Source organism: Larus michahellis, chromosome 2 (assembly GCF_964199755.1).
Source record: "Larus michahellis chromosome 2, bLarMic1.1, whole genome shotgun sequence".
In the NCBI taxonomy this organism is placed as follows: domain Eukaryota; kingdom Metazoa; phylum Chordata; class Aves; order Charadriiformes; family Laridae; genus Larus; species Larus michahellis.
Genome location: NC_133897.1, coordinates 52,760,115 through 52,775,485, shown reverse-complemented (window position 1 = coordinate 52,775,485; position 15,371 = coordinate 52,760,115). Strand labels below are relative to the sequence as shown.

Sequence of the window (15,371 nt, the reverse complement as noted above, 5' to 3'; positions counted from 1 at the left end):
AGATCCACTCATTTCCACAGGTCTTGCACAACATTTAGAGAAAAATTTTCAAATGTGTTGCCTATTACCTTGATACCCAGCATCCTTTTCTCACGCAGAAGTCAGAACAGCACGAAGGACCTCTTTAATTTCATTCATTTTCAGCTTTCAAGAAAATACACTCTGATCCCTTAATGACAAACATTATTCAGTCCTTAAAAGTGGACCCTCCAATAGATAGTTAGGAAACAAACCCACAGCACCCAGCATTTTCTAAGAGCAACGATACAAGCCGAGCAATCATGCTCCATCGACTGTAAGCCAACGATGTGCTCACAGCAGCGAGGAGCAGCCTGGCTTTGGCTCCCTGCCTCACTACACACTTGAGACACCCAACTGCTGCAGCGTAATGCTCCTTCTCGCTACGAGACAGACATTACAGTTTTTGTAGCATAGCGGATTGCTGAAATGAATAGCAAATAATCCACTGGTGGCTTAATTTAGTAGTTACACAAAATTCTCAGGGTCAAAGGTCAGTGAAATGAGATGAAAACAACATTAATCCAGCGGCCTTCAGAGTCTTTTGGTAAAGAACACAGCCATATGCCCGCGCCCTTTATCCAACCACAGTTTAATGGCTAATTTCTTAAAATTCACAACCATTAAAAAAAATTAGCAAAGACCCTACTGTGCTGTCATACTGTGTGTTTACACGCATGCACACCTGTGCACAGATATAAAAGCCAAATATTTTGATTAAAAAAAAATGCTTCCTGAATGCAAATTACAAGCTCTTGCCTCCTAAATAGCAAAAGTCTTCATAGGAAGACTTTCCAAGCTGCTTAGAAAGTACCTATTGTCAGCAGCATAGCTGCATAAGATGAGTGCTTCCCACTCAGCTATCTGACCCATGCATTTATTTTCTTCATCATTATTCATGCCTGTACTGCAAAAAAGAACATGACCCATATCCATCTTGGTTTGCGCAGAATCAACGGGATTACTTACAAAAACAAAAACTTGAGTGCACATTTAATTGTAATTTAATGGGAATAAGAATCCTTCCTGTCTTCACACCCACCCACCCACCTTAAAAGACCCAGAATAATCTAGGATTGGCCTTAAAAGCTCAAGAGCTTCCTAGCTCAAGAGCTTCCTTACTCCCACTGCAGCCTTATGGTAGACAACCCATAATGCTGTCTACTGAGGACTCAAACAGGCTCTGCAACAGCAGACAGAAAGCATGGGGAGGAAAAAAAAAAAAAAAAAAAAAAAAAAAAAAAAAAAGGAGAAAGCCCAGAGTGACGGTTCTGAGCAAGTAGCCAGTTTGTACGGCTCCTGACCCACAGGACAATCCAAACTGCAACAGGGCTTCATCGTTCACCCCAAAGGTTGTTTATGAACACATTATGGTCCTGCCCTGCCACCAGCTAGAGATTTTGCACCCAATGGACATATATTATATATATAAAAATAAGCATGCATTAAAGCTGTGGAGGAATGAGGTGTTACTGAGGAAAACTTACCTGACAAATGTGCCATTATATATCACTCTTCCATTCTTCAGAGTGAGTTATAGAAGTTACACTATGGCCCAGCAATATCCAATTTCCATACCCCTGTCAGACTAAGCTTGTGTGGCTGAGTCAGGGGGAAAACCCCAAAATACATAATTATGTATCACATAGATTTAAATTACTAAACTAAAACACTAGGGATCACCAATTCCCTGTTCCAGGCTTACCTTGCAAAAAAAGACGATGCCTAAATAAACTTTGCAATACCTTCCCATCCCCTTTTTGGGCGTGCGAACACGTTCCCCTTCTACTCGCTTTATTTCTCTTTTCTCCTCCTTCACGTAACCTTATTCTACCATTCTCAAAAATTTCAAGGAGCATGAATGTTTTTTCAGACGTTTCCTTGCGATGCCAAGTTCTGCCTTTCGCTACCCAGTCTTGGTATCCCCCCCCTGCCTCCACCCCGCCTAAACTATATTCCATTCTTTCAAGGGCAGCGTTTTCTGTTGATAGTGCCGGAGGCCAGGAAGGCTCCTGGCAGCACAGCTCCAACAAAGAGCCCGACACTGAACAATCTCTTTTTTTGTGAGAGGAGATAAGGAAGTCCAAGACATGGTTTTTAAAAAGGAGAATAATAGTAATAAAAGAAAAACGCCACCGGCATTGGCAGTTTTTAAATAAAAACGCACAAATTTTCCCTTCCAAAAGGGCAGGTAGCACACAATGGCTTTCACCAGCAATGAGCACCTGCTGCTCCTACCTACGTAAAAACGCTCTGCAGAAAAGAAGGAAAAGACGTTCCATTGTGGATCTCATATACCCACAGACATAAATAAACACAGTACTTCTGTCCTCTTTCTGCAGAAGCAAATGCTGGGGCCAAATGCTACAAATTTCATAGAATCATAGAACCTTCATGGTTGGAAAGGACCTTTGAGATCATCGAGTCCAACCATACACACACAAAAAAACCCAAACCCCTACAATCTCTGCCACTAGAGCATGCCCTGAAGTGCCAAATCTACACATTTCTTAAATACCTCTAGGGATGGTGACTCAACCACCTCCCTGGGTAGGCTGTTCTTCTGCTGGTTCTTCCCAATAAAGCCTTGCTCTTCTTTTGACAACTGTACAAAGGCAAGCCATTGACAATGGCAGAAAGACGCTAATTTTTGTTGGAAATCGTTTAAAAGAATTACTGCAGAAAGACACATTATTTTATACAAATGTTGCAGCAACACAATCTCATTGTGTACAAGAGCAATGATGGGGAAACTGCTGCTCCCAAGACACAGACGCTCTACTAACACAAAATCAGAGAAGGTCCTTCTCTTCCTAAATACAATTATTCTGCTTTAGTAGCATACCAGTGAGAAAGAAGCAGACAACTTCTTCCCTTATGGTGTCCCAATTGTTCTGCAAATATCAAAACCCTTTGCAATTATCACGTGTATCACCCTCAACTTTCACTGATTTCCTGAATTCCTCAATAGGACCAGGAGTAACTGAAGACCAATGTTAGACTTTAAAAAGGAAAAAGTAACGTTGAACAGTCTACATCAATTTCTCATACAATTCAAGGAAGGCGCCTTCCTTTCTCTGAACTCATTTTTTCATTCAACACTGCTAAGTGCTGAACTGTGAACTCATGGGCTGATTGTCTGCACAAAGAGGTTACACACTAGTCACAACTGAAGAGTCAACATTTACAGCACTGTGTATCTGAGATAATTCTCTTTCTTCCTCTTCTAAAGGCCAAACTCTCTAGTGGTTTAATACCACTGGACTGAATTGTGTTATTTCAGCAGGAGGAACTGAGTTATGCCAACAGTTCAGGATTCTTTGGTTAACATTTTTATTGGAAATATTATGGAAAATTATCACCAGCTTTCATTGTATGAGAACAAGATAATCACCTGCACAACTCTCTCCATTAAGCCAGCAAAAAATTACAGATTAAGCTCTTATTTTGAAAAAAAAAAACAAACAACAAAACCTTAGATTTTTTTCAGTTCTAAGTGTAGATATCCAGACATTAAATCAGTACAAATACCAAACAGAAAAATAAGGAGAATGCCAAGGATTGGTATTTTTTAACTAAATCATATTGCTACTTCATGATTTTCATCTACGGACAACCTTTAGTTACACACAGCGACTACCGCCCAAGAGACAGAGCTGTTGCCTATAGAATTACTGAACAATCAACTCAGTAAGGGAAGACAGAGCTGATGGTCCTTCACTTCATGAAATCTAGACGTTTCCAGAGAGGCCTAATGAGTACGCTCCTTTAAGAGGTTTTGTCAGTGGTTCAGTAACACTTCAAAACCACCTTTGTTCATGTCTGTTGACAAAGTGCCTTCTAAAAAAGCCCCACTTTTCTTTGACTTTGTGTTCATGAGGCTTTGCGCCAGCATCAGATTAGCAAATGAAAACAAACAATAGCAGATATTTCAAACTGAATCCAACCACCAAATACTTTTTTCTTTTACCTCAGCATACACTAGAAAAGTTCCAGAATTTCTACCTACAGTTGATCTGCAGATTTAATACAAAATGCTAGACAGTCTGACCTAAATAGATCTGCCCTGAGCTCATCCCAGTGTTTGGTGGGAGCTCCTCTACCATCCAAGGAGCTCCTCTGCCATTATTCAGTAGGTGGAGCAGCTATCTTCTGCCTCTATCTGAAAAGAATTCATCGTAGATCGTTTCTGCCCAGTTAGGCTGTTATCAGCTCAGCAAGGCAGTACAGCTACAGCAGTGACTTCACTTCACGATCTGAAAAACAGCAGGAGAGAACAAGAGTTCCCACTGCCGATGCATACCATCCATGCTTTCTGTAGCGAAGGCAATTTCCCAGCTTTTACTCCAGAAAATAGCTTGCAAATACAGCCCTTGACGTCTGCATTCTGCCAGCTATCTACGCTTGTATTTTTAACATTGAGAAGATGCTCAAAACAACCTCCAAGTTTTCTAACTGCTTCAGGTTACCTTTATCAACACAGAACACACCCATGCCTTACTCCCACTTGTAACTTCTGCATAGAACGGGTAAAGATCGAGTATCACAGAATCATAGAATAGCCTAGGTTGGAAGGGACCTTTCAAATCATCTAGTCCAACCATCAACCTAACTCTTGAAAAAACAAAAAAAAACCCCAAACAAACACCACTAAACCATATCTCTAAGCACTATGTCTACCCGTCTTTTAAATACCTCCAGGGATGGTGCCTCAAACACTTCCCTGGGCAGCCTGTTTGTTCCAATGCTTAATAACCCTTTCAGTGTAAAATTTTTTTCCGAATATCCAGTCTAAACCCGCCCTGGTGCAACTTGAGGCCATTTCCTCTTGTCCTATCGCCTCTTACTTGGGAGAAGAGACTGACCCCCACCTCTCTACAACCTCCATACTAGACTTACCTGTTCCTTTTCGTAAATACTGTGGATTAAGAGATCTTGCTCATGCTCTCACAAGCTAATGGTATTACAACTGATTACCCTTTTTCAGTGGTACTACTTCTATCAAAACAATAGATCCAGATTAATTTTTTAAAAGGATACTTTCCTCCCAAGGCTTCTCTTTAAGTAATGCCTCTTGTCTCATTTAGTATGCATATGAAATGATAACACACACGGAGTGCCATACTTAAAACACACAACTCTCTTTCCTTTTGCCTAATACTGATAATGCAGTTAATTACATGCATAGCTGTAATTATACATGCATAGCTAATGGCTGGGTATCTCAACACAGATGAAGCTGCTGAAACAGACCGGGATGAAGATGCTAAAAGATACAGAAAAAAAAATAAAAATGTATCTGCCCTTCTAACTGGGGTTATGCCTACTACTTCTTACCAGAATTCGCACTTACATGGCACACCTGAATTCTCCTCTCCTTCCTGTTGGATGAAATATTGGAGAGCAGCTGTCCTGAGGATGCACTCACTTCTGGCGCCAGTCTTTAGCTGATGCAAAGACTGAAACGACATCCTTCCAATGTCAAATTGCTGACTTACAACGTCTCTTTCATCAGGTTAAAACTACATAGCTACACAGTGTAATTCCATTACAATTATGTATCTCAGAAATGGAACCTGTAGCAGGCCATGTTGGGAATGCCCAGGTACTGTTTGAATTGAATCGCAGGACATCAGCCGTCCAAAAGCTGCACTGACTCAGGCTCACCATTTCCAAATTAAATTGAAACTACCAGTTTCCTAAATGACTCCAAATTGCCTGCCTGAGAGGCTACCTCTCTCTTCAAACCATATCCACAGCTGGAGCCTCTTTGTTATAGAGGAGACAGCTACCCACAGGACATTCTCTAAAGGGGGCCCTCCGCTCTGAATTTCAATAGATCAAGAGAGAAAAGCCTCAAGACAGGAAAGCAAGGCTTATCCCCTTAGTCAAGCTTATGGGGACCAGTGAACACAGCAAGAACAATTAGTTGGAAACAAAGGATTTGCAGGTTGACTTAGGTTTGATCTTCTAGTCTAGTTTGGTGGTTCTCTATTTACTGATTTAGGGGAGGGAAGTCTGACTGCTTTTTGCCTTATGCCATCACTCCTCTAATTACAGGAAAGTAGCCCACAGGCCAGCACAGTTGCTTTTTCAACCCTCATATATTAATTATACAAAATTAATCCAAAGCTAAAAGCCTCGCCATCTCTAGAGTGAGGTGAATAATTTTACAAAATTTAAGCAATTTGGAACATAACAAAAAAATCTTAAGACGTACTGTTTTAACTTGAATTCACACACCACCACCACCACCGCTGAATTGTGGATGTTTTGATCCCTCTGGTGTACGAGCCAGGAAATCAATTTAAAATTCCAGTGCAAATAGCCCAAGACCATTTTATTTATGTGTTTGTTTTAAAATAGAACTCGAATTCCAACTTGGATTTAAAATTATGTAGATTATTTTCTTCCCTTCTCCCTCTGCACACATCTCTGCTTTATCATAATATGTTTTCTGACTCATTTGCAGCTGCAGGGGATAAAGTCTTTGAAACTTTTGCCTTTCAGAAAACCATCCCAACACAGCGCAATGCTACCGACTCTTGCTGTTACACAAACACACACATACACTCTTCCAACAAGTTAAATTCCTAAGGTAGCTGAAGGAAAAAATGGGTTATTTTTGGCAGGTCAAGAAATAAAAGCCCGGGTCATTGCATATTATAAAAGTTTATGAAAGGTGCTGTACATGTTGCATCCCAAGGCTAACCCAAGAAACATAGACTGAAATCACCAGCATTTTATACAGAGGGAAGAACAGATGCAGAAGTTTCCATAGGTCAAGTCCAAATACATCAGAGAAGAAAGCCAGGACAGAGAAAGGCTCAGAGCAACACAGGGCAGAAGAGACGATTTTTCCCTTTCCACCTTTTATACACTGCTTTCCACAATTGCACTTTTGTAAAGATTTCACTTTTGGCTACAAAGTATGAAAATGACTCTTTTCAAAAAAGACCACATAAACTGACCTACTTCTAACATTAGACACAATTTTAAAAAACCAACCTGGTATTTTAGTTTAAGATGTGGGCCATTTTTCATGCCCTTTTCTTCCTTTCCTGGAACTGGCACTAGCTGTCAAATCTTTAATTACTTGCCACAGATATGGTTAAAATTGCATTAAGTGGCCCAAAGTGGAAAAGACCCTACATTTTCTTTTGGCTTTGAAGGCTTTTTGGTTGGTTGGATCTTTTTTCCCCCCTTTTACAATCTTCTCCTGAGTAGTTAACAACCACCACACCAAATGTTCTGTCTTTTGCTCTCCAATGGAAGTTCTCCTTTGTTCAAATTTTCTGCTTTTTTTTTTCCAGGAAAAGAAGATTAAGCACAACAAGAAACTTGTATGCATATCTATAGGAGAAGAGATTATAGACCTACATAAACTATAGCTCAGAATTAGACCCCACATCTAGACCTGAATTTCGTGAGTTTGGTGAGCAGAAGAGATGTCAGAGTACGTGTGAAGAGGGACAGTGGGAGGTGGGGTGAAAAGGTTGATAGGAGGAATGTACTTGAACCACAGGGGGTAGAGTTTCAACAAATGAGTGCCCTGGTGTTTGAAGAGAGGGGGGAAAAAAAAAAACTTGGGGAGAAAAAAAAAAAAAAAAAAAAAAAAAAAAAAAGACAAACACCAATACTCCAGCATTTTAAAAGCCCAGTGACCAAAGGGTATACTAGATATCCTTCTCAGAATGCAAGGACCAGGACTTAGGTTTGGGGATTATTTTTTTTTTTGAGTTGGTTTGGCTCAGTGTTATTGAAAAAGTTTGTCCAAAAGTCCATGCACTGAGCCAGCACTTATCAGGTTTCCATTTCCAGCTGAAGCCACGACCGTTGCTATGAAAACTAATGTGCAATTGTATTCCAGAAAGCAAAGCAAAGGAAAAGACCATATTGGAATGTAACAAATTCATGTATTGGCACTAAGAGTAAAAATTATATTATACCAACCTGTGTCATAGACATTTTTCTCCTCTTACTATTAGACGAGAAATGTGCAAATCAACTTTACTGTCTGGCCAGAGGGTATTCTGTGAATACTTATAATTCCTCATCGCCCTACCTCAACAGATTACCATTTCTCTTAAAATACAATGCATCAATTTAAAGAGTCACCAGCACTATGGTCACTCCAGCAAGATTCAATGAAATATGCAGCAGATTGCCAGTCTAGCTGGACAAAATCCTGAACTACTCACATGAGGTATCTTTGCCAAGACCCACATATCCCTTACACTTCTGCTGGACTATACAATATGTGTGTGATGACCGAAGAGAAAGAAAATAGGCAAGTAATATTTTCATTTTGGCTACAAATGCAAGCACCAGAATTGCTGCACATACTAAGAATATATAAATCATTAGCTAAGACAGTTCTGTATGTATGGAAGAAAGTGTTAAAACAACCGCGTTTTATAGAAGTTTATTGAAATACTGGTTTTGCTAAACTCTTTCCATCACTCCAAAACACAGCAAAAATTGTTTTAACTACATTTAAAAAAAAAATAATCAAAAAATCATTCTCCTATTTTCACAACATTTATGCATCTCCTGTTACTACATAAAAGATCAAGTCAGCATCAGAAGAAACAGATATGGGCTGCAAGTCAGACTAAATCAGGAGCCCTGACTCTTCCCATTCTTACTACCAAGCTGACCACGAGGTAGAAGAAAAACACGTCTGAACAGCACCAGCCATTCCATCCCAGGAACTGTACACAAAATTTCAACTGAAGGAGGAAGGCTGACATGTTGACAGCATTATTTGAGCCTTTTGTCATACCCTGCATATCCCTCCTTTTGTCTAACTTCAAAATGTTGGATGTATTTGATCTGCAGGTTGTCAGCTTCATACATTAAGGAAAAAAAGGTCCACATGGAGCATTTTGTCCATGTTTGTGCACACTCTCTGACTTGCAAAAAGCTCTGGGAAATTAGATCATCTTCAAGCAAGCATCCTCTGCTGTATTAAAGAATGGGAGTTTAACGCCATCGCATCTCCAGAATCTGAAGTTCTCTTAGAAGCAGTGACCCATCCTCCCTTCCAAATGGAGCAAGCTTAATAAGAAAAAAACCTAGATTATCATATATGTATTCATGTAGCTCATAAAAAAAAAATTACTCAGTCCCTGATGATGCTGTATTTCAGAGACAGTTTTACCCTTCATATGCCCCCCAAAAATTAGGACTGTACAATAAACACTTTGAGGTAGACTTTGAAAGAACATAGGAGGTGATACACACAGATTTTCTTGCAAATCTTAAAGAAAGTTATTTAATTGAGTAAGAATCTAAGGGATGCCCAGGAAATAATTTATGGAGTGGACGAAGTCGGTGAAACTATGAGAGCTCAGATAAATAAATACATCAAAGACCAAAGAATAAGGTACCAAGGTAGAGGTGGTAAACATGGAAGAAGAAATTATGAGGAGAGTTTAACTTTAAGAAATAAAAATCAGAAGGAAAGCCAAAGACAAGAAAACACACACAGCTAGGGCACAGCTATTATTTTGTAATAGATCTGTTTGGGAACAATTTGTTTTCTTATTCCCCCCCTCCCCAGTCTCTTTACTGAAGATGATGTTTCATAAACACTTTAAATGAACCAAATTCAACCTGAAAGGGGAAACCTTTTCTCTCAGCATTGACTGGTAGCTCCCACTCCCTCCCTTGCGCTAGTGCTAGCGCCTGTGTTCTGCAGTGCTACTTGACTGTAAACGGAACACAGCAAAAGCATCAGTAAGTAGACTTATGTCCTCAAAAGCAGTAAGAATAGGTCACTTATCACATTTGTAAAACACCTCCAGGTAGTATATTCAGCTTTCTGTAGAACTCTAAAGGGTGCTTACCAAAGCGAGTTCATTTGTACATAAACTAAAACACTTTTCTAAGGGGACCCCTACCAGCGGTGGCTTTGAGTCTTCTTCATAGTGCGATTTACTGCTGAACAGAAAAATGGCTTGTCTGTCACTTCCACTCTCTAACAACTAACCTCCCCCCCCCAGCAGCCATTGAAAACAAGCCTACTACAGTCAAGTCAAATACTCATGATGAAAACTTCCGCTAGGAGAAATCTATCAATGCATCTTCAAGTGTTTGCAACCAAGCACCATATAAATCACTGTTCACCTTGCTCTTAAGCGCAAGCATGTGCTTTACAAACCAATCCGCTCAGCAGCTTGGGAAATTAGTAGCTTACTGATGGGTACCACACAGGTACCACCAGCCACTTAGTGTCTGCCCACAGCACAGACGTTTACCTCTGTCAGATCTGAAACGGAGAGAAGAGGAAACACGTTAGCCATCCCCTGTGGCACAGACTTCTCATTAATATTCCTCTTAAATGTTAACAGTGATTGGAAAACCGAGGAAACTAGCAGAAAGGTTGTAACATTATCCTTCAGTCTCTCTTCTGTGTCTCGCAACAATGAAAGATCACACCACAAAACCAAATCCTTGCAAACAGCTTGATGCAAAAACGCTGACTGAAAGACAACTTCACAATTTTGTGATTATTCTTCCATTCATCTCTGTAACACCATATGTACGCAGTTTATTTTATGTTAAGTGTCACATATATATTATCACCTCTTACGATCCGTACTATCAAACGCCTGCCAACATACTGGCTTCTGCCAATTGCTTTTAGTTTCTCTTTCTCTCCTTTTCCAGTGTTATATTTGGAGAGAGGGGAAAAAAGAAAAGAAGAAAAAAAAAAAGTGACTGACTCAAGAAGAAGGAAAATTATCCTAAATCCTTTAAACAGTTGCTCTGTTAAATTGACACAAGTTTAACAACGTGTACTTGGCACATTCCTCTTGCCACGAATACAAGAACCTTTTTCAAAAAAACCCCAACCTTATTCAAAGCCGGGAAATCTTTTAAAGATACAGCACAGACCTTACTGAATGGTGGTTTGATGGCTGTTACAAAGCCGTTTCTAATCACAAGTGTTCAAACCACAAAGACTTCATAACCCTAAAAACCTCTTTTTGACATCTCCTTTTTAATAGGATAATGACTGAACAGGGAGGCAAACCCCACCAACTCGTTCTCCCTCAAAGTTGTACCTTCAGGACAGTGCAAGGACACAGCAGAGGAGAAAGTCTACTTGACGCAGGCATAACTGTGCAGAGAAATAAACCAGAAGAGACAACGGTACTTTTGCTTGCTCCAAGGATGTATGATGTTTTCTGGTCTCCAGGGTTCCCAAAATCACCATCACCTTCTACAAACACATTTTTAATACAAGGACATACTGCACATTCACACCACAGCCTAACAATGAGGGCTCCTAAACTTTAAAGGGATCATTTACTTCAAGGAAACTGAAAATCAGGCAATAGCACAGTCACAACTCAAGAGGAAAATCACATGTACTTGATGGCCTCATCTAAGCTCCAAGCAAATCCTTATCTAAGAATCACGGAATTACACACACACACATAGAATCTTCAGAGTTGGAAGGGACCTCTAGAGATCATCTAGTCCAACTCCCCTGCTAGAGCAGGATTGCCTAGAGCACGTTACTCAGGACTGCATCCAGGCGGGTCTTGAAAGTCTCCAGAGAAGGGGACTCCACAACCTCCCTGGGCAGCCTGTTCAGTGCTCTGTCACCCTCACTGTAAAGAAGTTTTTCCGTGTATTTGAACGGAACTTCCTGTGTTCCAACTTGTGGATTGGAAACTTTGTGGTTGGCAATATATCCAAAAAAGCAGACTGTCATTGGAAGAGGAGGACACTGCAAGTTAGCACGCAGGTGCACTGGCAGAGATCTATGGAAACCTTTTCCCAGTTACAGTTAAATCTATAGACATTAGCCTCTCACTCCATCGCATACTGAACCCATCTAGAGTATGAAAAGAAGAAAGCCACACACCTTATGCGTGACCATGGGAGCTCTGCTCCCTGGGTATCAACATGGCAAACGGGGGATCATAGTCCAGCTCCACTTTGTAGGCCGGACACTGTAAGAAAGCACGTCTATGAGCCCAAACCTTAAAATCAAAGGGACTTCTACTAGGTAGAAAAAAACAAAGAGCGGAAGGAAGGGTGGAGCACCATGTTACTCTTGATCTGCAATTCGCTGCAGACCAGCACTGCTGTCAGGAAGTACAACGCTCACAGCAGTGTTTCAGCAACAGATACACCTTCATGTAGCATAATAAGCTTTTTTTGGTGAATACTAGGGTGAAGGTGCATTAAAAAAAAAAAATAAATCACTTCTTAGGACAATGTACGCAATATGTTGCACCTGAACAGTGAGGAAACAAAAATACTTGCTTTTAAGAACACACGTAGTCAGGTTATATAATAATGTCTGCCGAGCTGCAGATACTTTCAGTGACCACATAAGTCTGCTACAGAATAAGTAGGTAAGAATTTTTCCTATCTCCTCACCAAAATCCATCTGAATTGTATGCCTATTAAGTTTTTCCTGGCACATGGAGAATATAAGGAAAAATATCAAAATGGTAAGTATAGAAACCGGTTCTTTCCCCCCCCACCCCCGCATTCTTCATTCCAAAAAAAAAACAACCTAACAACAAAACCTCAGACAATGACACTCCTAGCAAAGTTGCACGCTACAGAGAAGACAATTGTGTTGTTCTGCACGGTGAGTTTCAAACAGATTGCAAAAAGAGACAAAAGAAAGTCAACTACCCTTATGCAACCTCCCTGGCAGGAATAAACTGGGAATCAGGTACACCTCTAGACCAGTCAAATCACGAACTTGGATCCACAGACTGCACTGACAGTATCCTTCAATAACACCCATTTCACATCACGTTGATGTTTTAGCCATATTAGTCTTTATTTTCTCTGCCTGGTGAGTTTTTAAAAGTTGCTGCAGTACTTTTAACAGCTTTATGACACATGTGTTAATGGGTATTTTCCTAACACAACACAAGAGGGACTTTTACCAGCAAACTGTCACCACTGTTCTTCCTCCTTCTTATCTAGTTACCAGTTATTAGATCCCTACCACCTACTTATAGACCTCCAAAAAAAAAAAAAAAAAAAAAAAAATGGATGGGGGTGGATCAGGGAAATAAAACCTTCAACGAAAGCAAACTTGCAGCTGAAACTGTTAGAACTTTATGAAAATTCAAATATATTTTTCTTTACTGTGTAATATTCTGCCTAAGTCACTCAATCAAGCAAGAATGACACGGAAATAATGGGACTAATGAGAACAATGAATGATCCAAGATTATATAACTGAAGGATGAGACGGCATGCGAGTGTATGTGTGCATTTGGGGGAAAGGAGGAGGAAGAGCTACAGGGAAGAGGGGGAAACCACATCCTCAGTCACAGATACAGGACTCTGCACGGTTGTCAATTCCCCCCGCTTCCCAAAAGATAAATATTTTAACGGGGGGCAATCAGGCAGCTGAGAGACAAAAGCAAAAGAAAACCCATTTGCTTAAGAATACACATCAAAACATCCCTTGCTTAAATTTCACTGTAACTGCTGTATCATGAAATACAGCTCACAGGCAACCATGTTTATACTAAAGCAATTAACACACGGTACATTTCCTGCACCATTATTATCATTGGCGCTCTCAATGTGTTTGTTGCAGATTTTGAGCCTTAGCAGGTTAAGAGGTATTCTTATAAAGTTAACAACAAAACGTTGCTGATTCAAGATGTACTCACTGTTATTTTTCAGGAACTCCTATATTTACTTTACACCATTCTCGGGGGAGAGCTGGACAGTTGTATGAGTCCTGCAAGGAAAAAGATACTCAAAATAAACTTTGCCAAGGCTTCGAGCCAAGAAACTTTAAAAAAAAAACAAAACAAAACAAACGTTAATGTTAACTTTTTGGACCCCATGCGCGCTTGCTTCACAAGGCTGCACACCGGGGGCTTTGCGTAACCACCACCCACGGTTCAGAGCAGATCATTTCATCCTGAAATTCAGCAGCGGCTCCATCACTGCTGTGAGCACAAACTTGGGAAACGGCACACACACATATACCCATCCCCATCCCACCAGTAGCTCCAGAAGGCCAGGCGGCGGGGGCGGGATGCCCTCGGGGGAGGCGGCTGGGTACCATCCCCTGCGGGGATGCACTTGCTCGGGAAGTTGAGGTTTCTCCTCGGTGCCGGCACTTGCTGCCGGTCGCAGCCTCTTTCCCCCCTCCCGACCCCGGCGCGTTAAACCCGGCCGGAACCTGCCGAGGCCGGTGCCCCGAGAACCGTCCGCCCTTCCCGGCCACCCCCAAAGCGACGCGCCGGTCCCGCCGGGTCAAGCGAGGCCCCGCCACCACTCGCCCCCTCCCTTCCCCGCCGGTGCACGGCCCCCGCCCGCCGCCCCTCACCAGCGGCCTCCCACCACCAAGGCGCAGCCGGGAGCGGGCAGAGGGCCGCCCGGGGCACGGGACGGGTCGCGGGGGGGGAAGGAGGCGGCGGCGGAGGAGGCGCAGCCGAAGTCGCGCCGGGCGGCTGTGGAGGGAGCGGCAGCGGCGGCGGGCCGGCGGAGAGGGCAGGGAGGCGGGAGGAGCCGCTATACGAGGCGAGGCGAGGCGGGCCGGGCCGGGCCGGGCCACCCCCCTCCGCCACCGGCCGCGTCCGCCGTCCGAGGCCCCGCCGCACTGACAAGCACGAGGCTGCGCTTCCTCTTCCTCACGGCAACGGCGACCGCTCCCGCCGGACGCCCCCCGCCCGGCACCGCCCGCTGTGGGGGACCGGCCGCCGCCGCGGGCAGGTGCGAGGCTCGCCGCCCGCCCCGTCCTGTCCTGTCCCGTCGCCTCCGTCCCCTCCGTCTCCCCGCGCTCCCCTTCACCGTCCGGCCACCCGCCCCGCCGCCGGCCCCGAGGCTCGCCTACCTCCCGGGGCGGGCGGAGCCGCTCAGCCACCCACCGCCGCGGGAGCCGGGCTCCGCGCTGCCGCCGCTGCCTCGCTGCGTTGCGCTGCGCTGCGCTGCCCCCGGCGCTATCCCATCCCGGCGCTGGCAGCGGCACTCGGCGGCTCCCCGCCGCCGCTCTCACTTCCTCTTCCTTCCTCCTGCTGGCCGGGCCGCGAGGTGCAGCCCGGGGCCGGCCGCTGCTGCCGCCGCCGATGGGGGTCCGGCGGCTGGGCAGCACCTGCGGGGCGGGGGGGGGGGTGGCGAGATCCGGCCAACCCCGTGCGCTTCTTCCCCTGCGGCCGGTGTCCCTCCCCCTCCGGCTTCTGATGAGGGATTTGAGCCGGGTCCTGCACTTGGGTGACAACAACCCCGTGCAGTGCTACAGGCTGGGGGAAGAGTGGCTGGAGAGCGGCCCGGGGGTGTTGGGCGACTGCCGGGTGAATATAAGCCAGCAGTGTGCCCAGGTGGCCAAGAAGGCCAACAGCATCTTG

The 15,371-nt window shown here is 43.5% G+C and overlaps 1 protein-coding gene across 3 annotated transcripts in view; it reads right to left on the bottom strand.

Annotated features, from left to right (window-relative positions):
* The window catches only part of ELMO1 (engulfment and cell motility 1), a 311,733-nt gene extending 296,606 nt beyond the window's left edge, over positions 1–15,127 (bottom strand). Inside the window, exons 1-2 of one of the 3 annotated variants that reach the window (XM_074575423.1) lie at positions 14,861–15,127; positions 13,686–13,756 (exon numbers count right to left, since the gene is read on the bottom strand). The gene's annotated coding sequence lies outside the window, so the exon portion shown is untranslated. Of the gene's footprint in view, positions 1–13,685; positions 13,757–14,353; positions 14,629–14,860 lie in introns of those variants that run through there. The other 2 variants (XM_074575425.1, XM_074575424.1) reach the window with 2 other exon arrangements.
* Between the last annotated feature and the right edge of the window lie 244 nt (positions 15,128–15,371).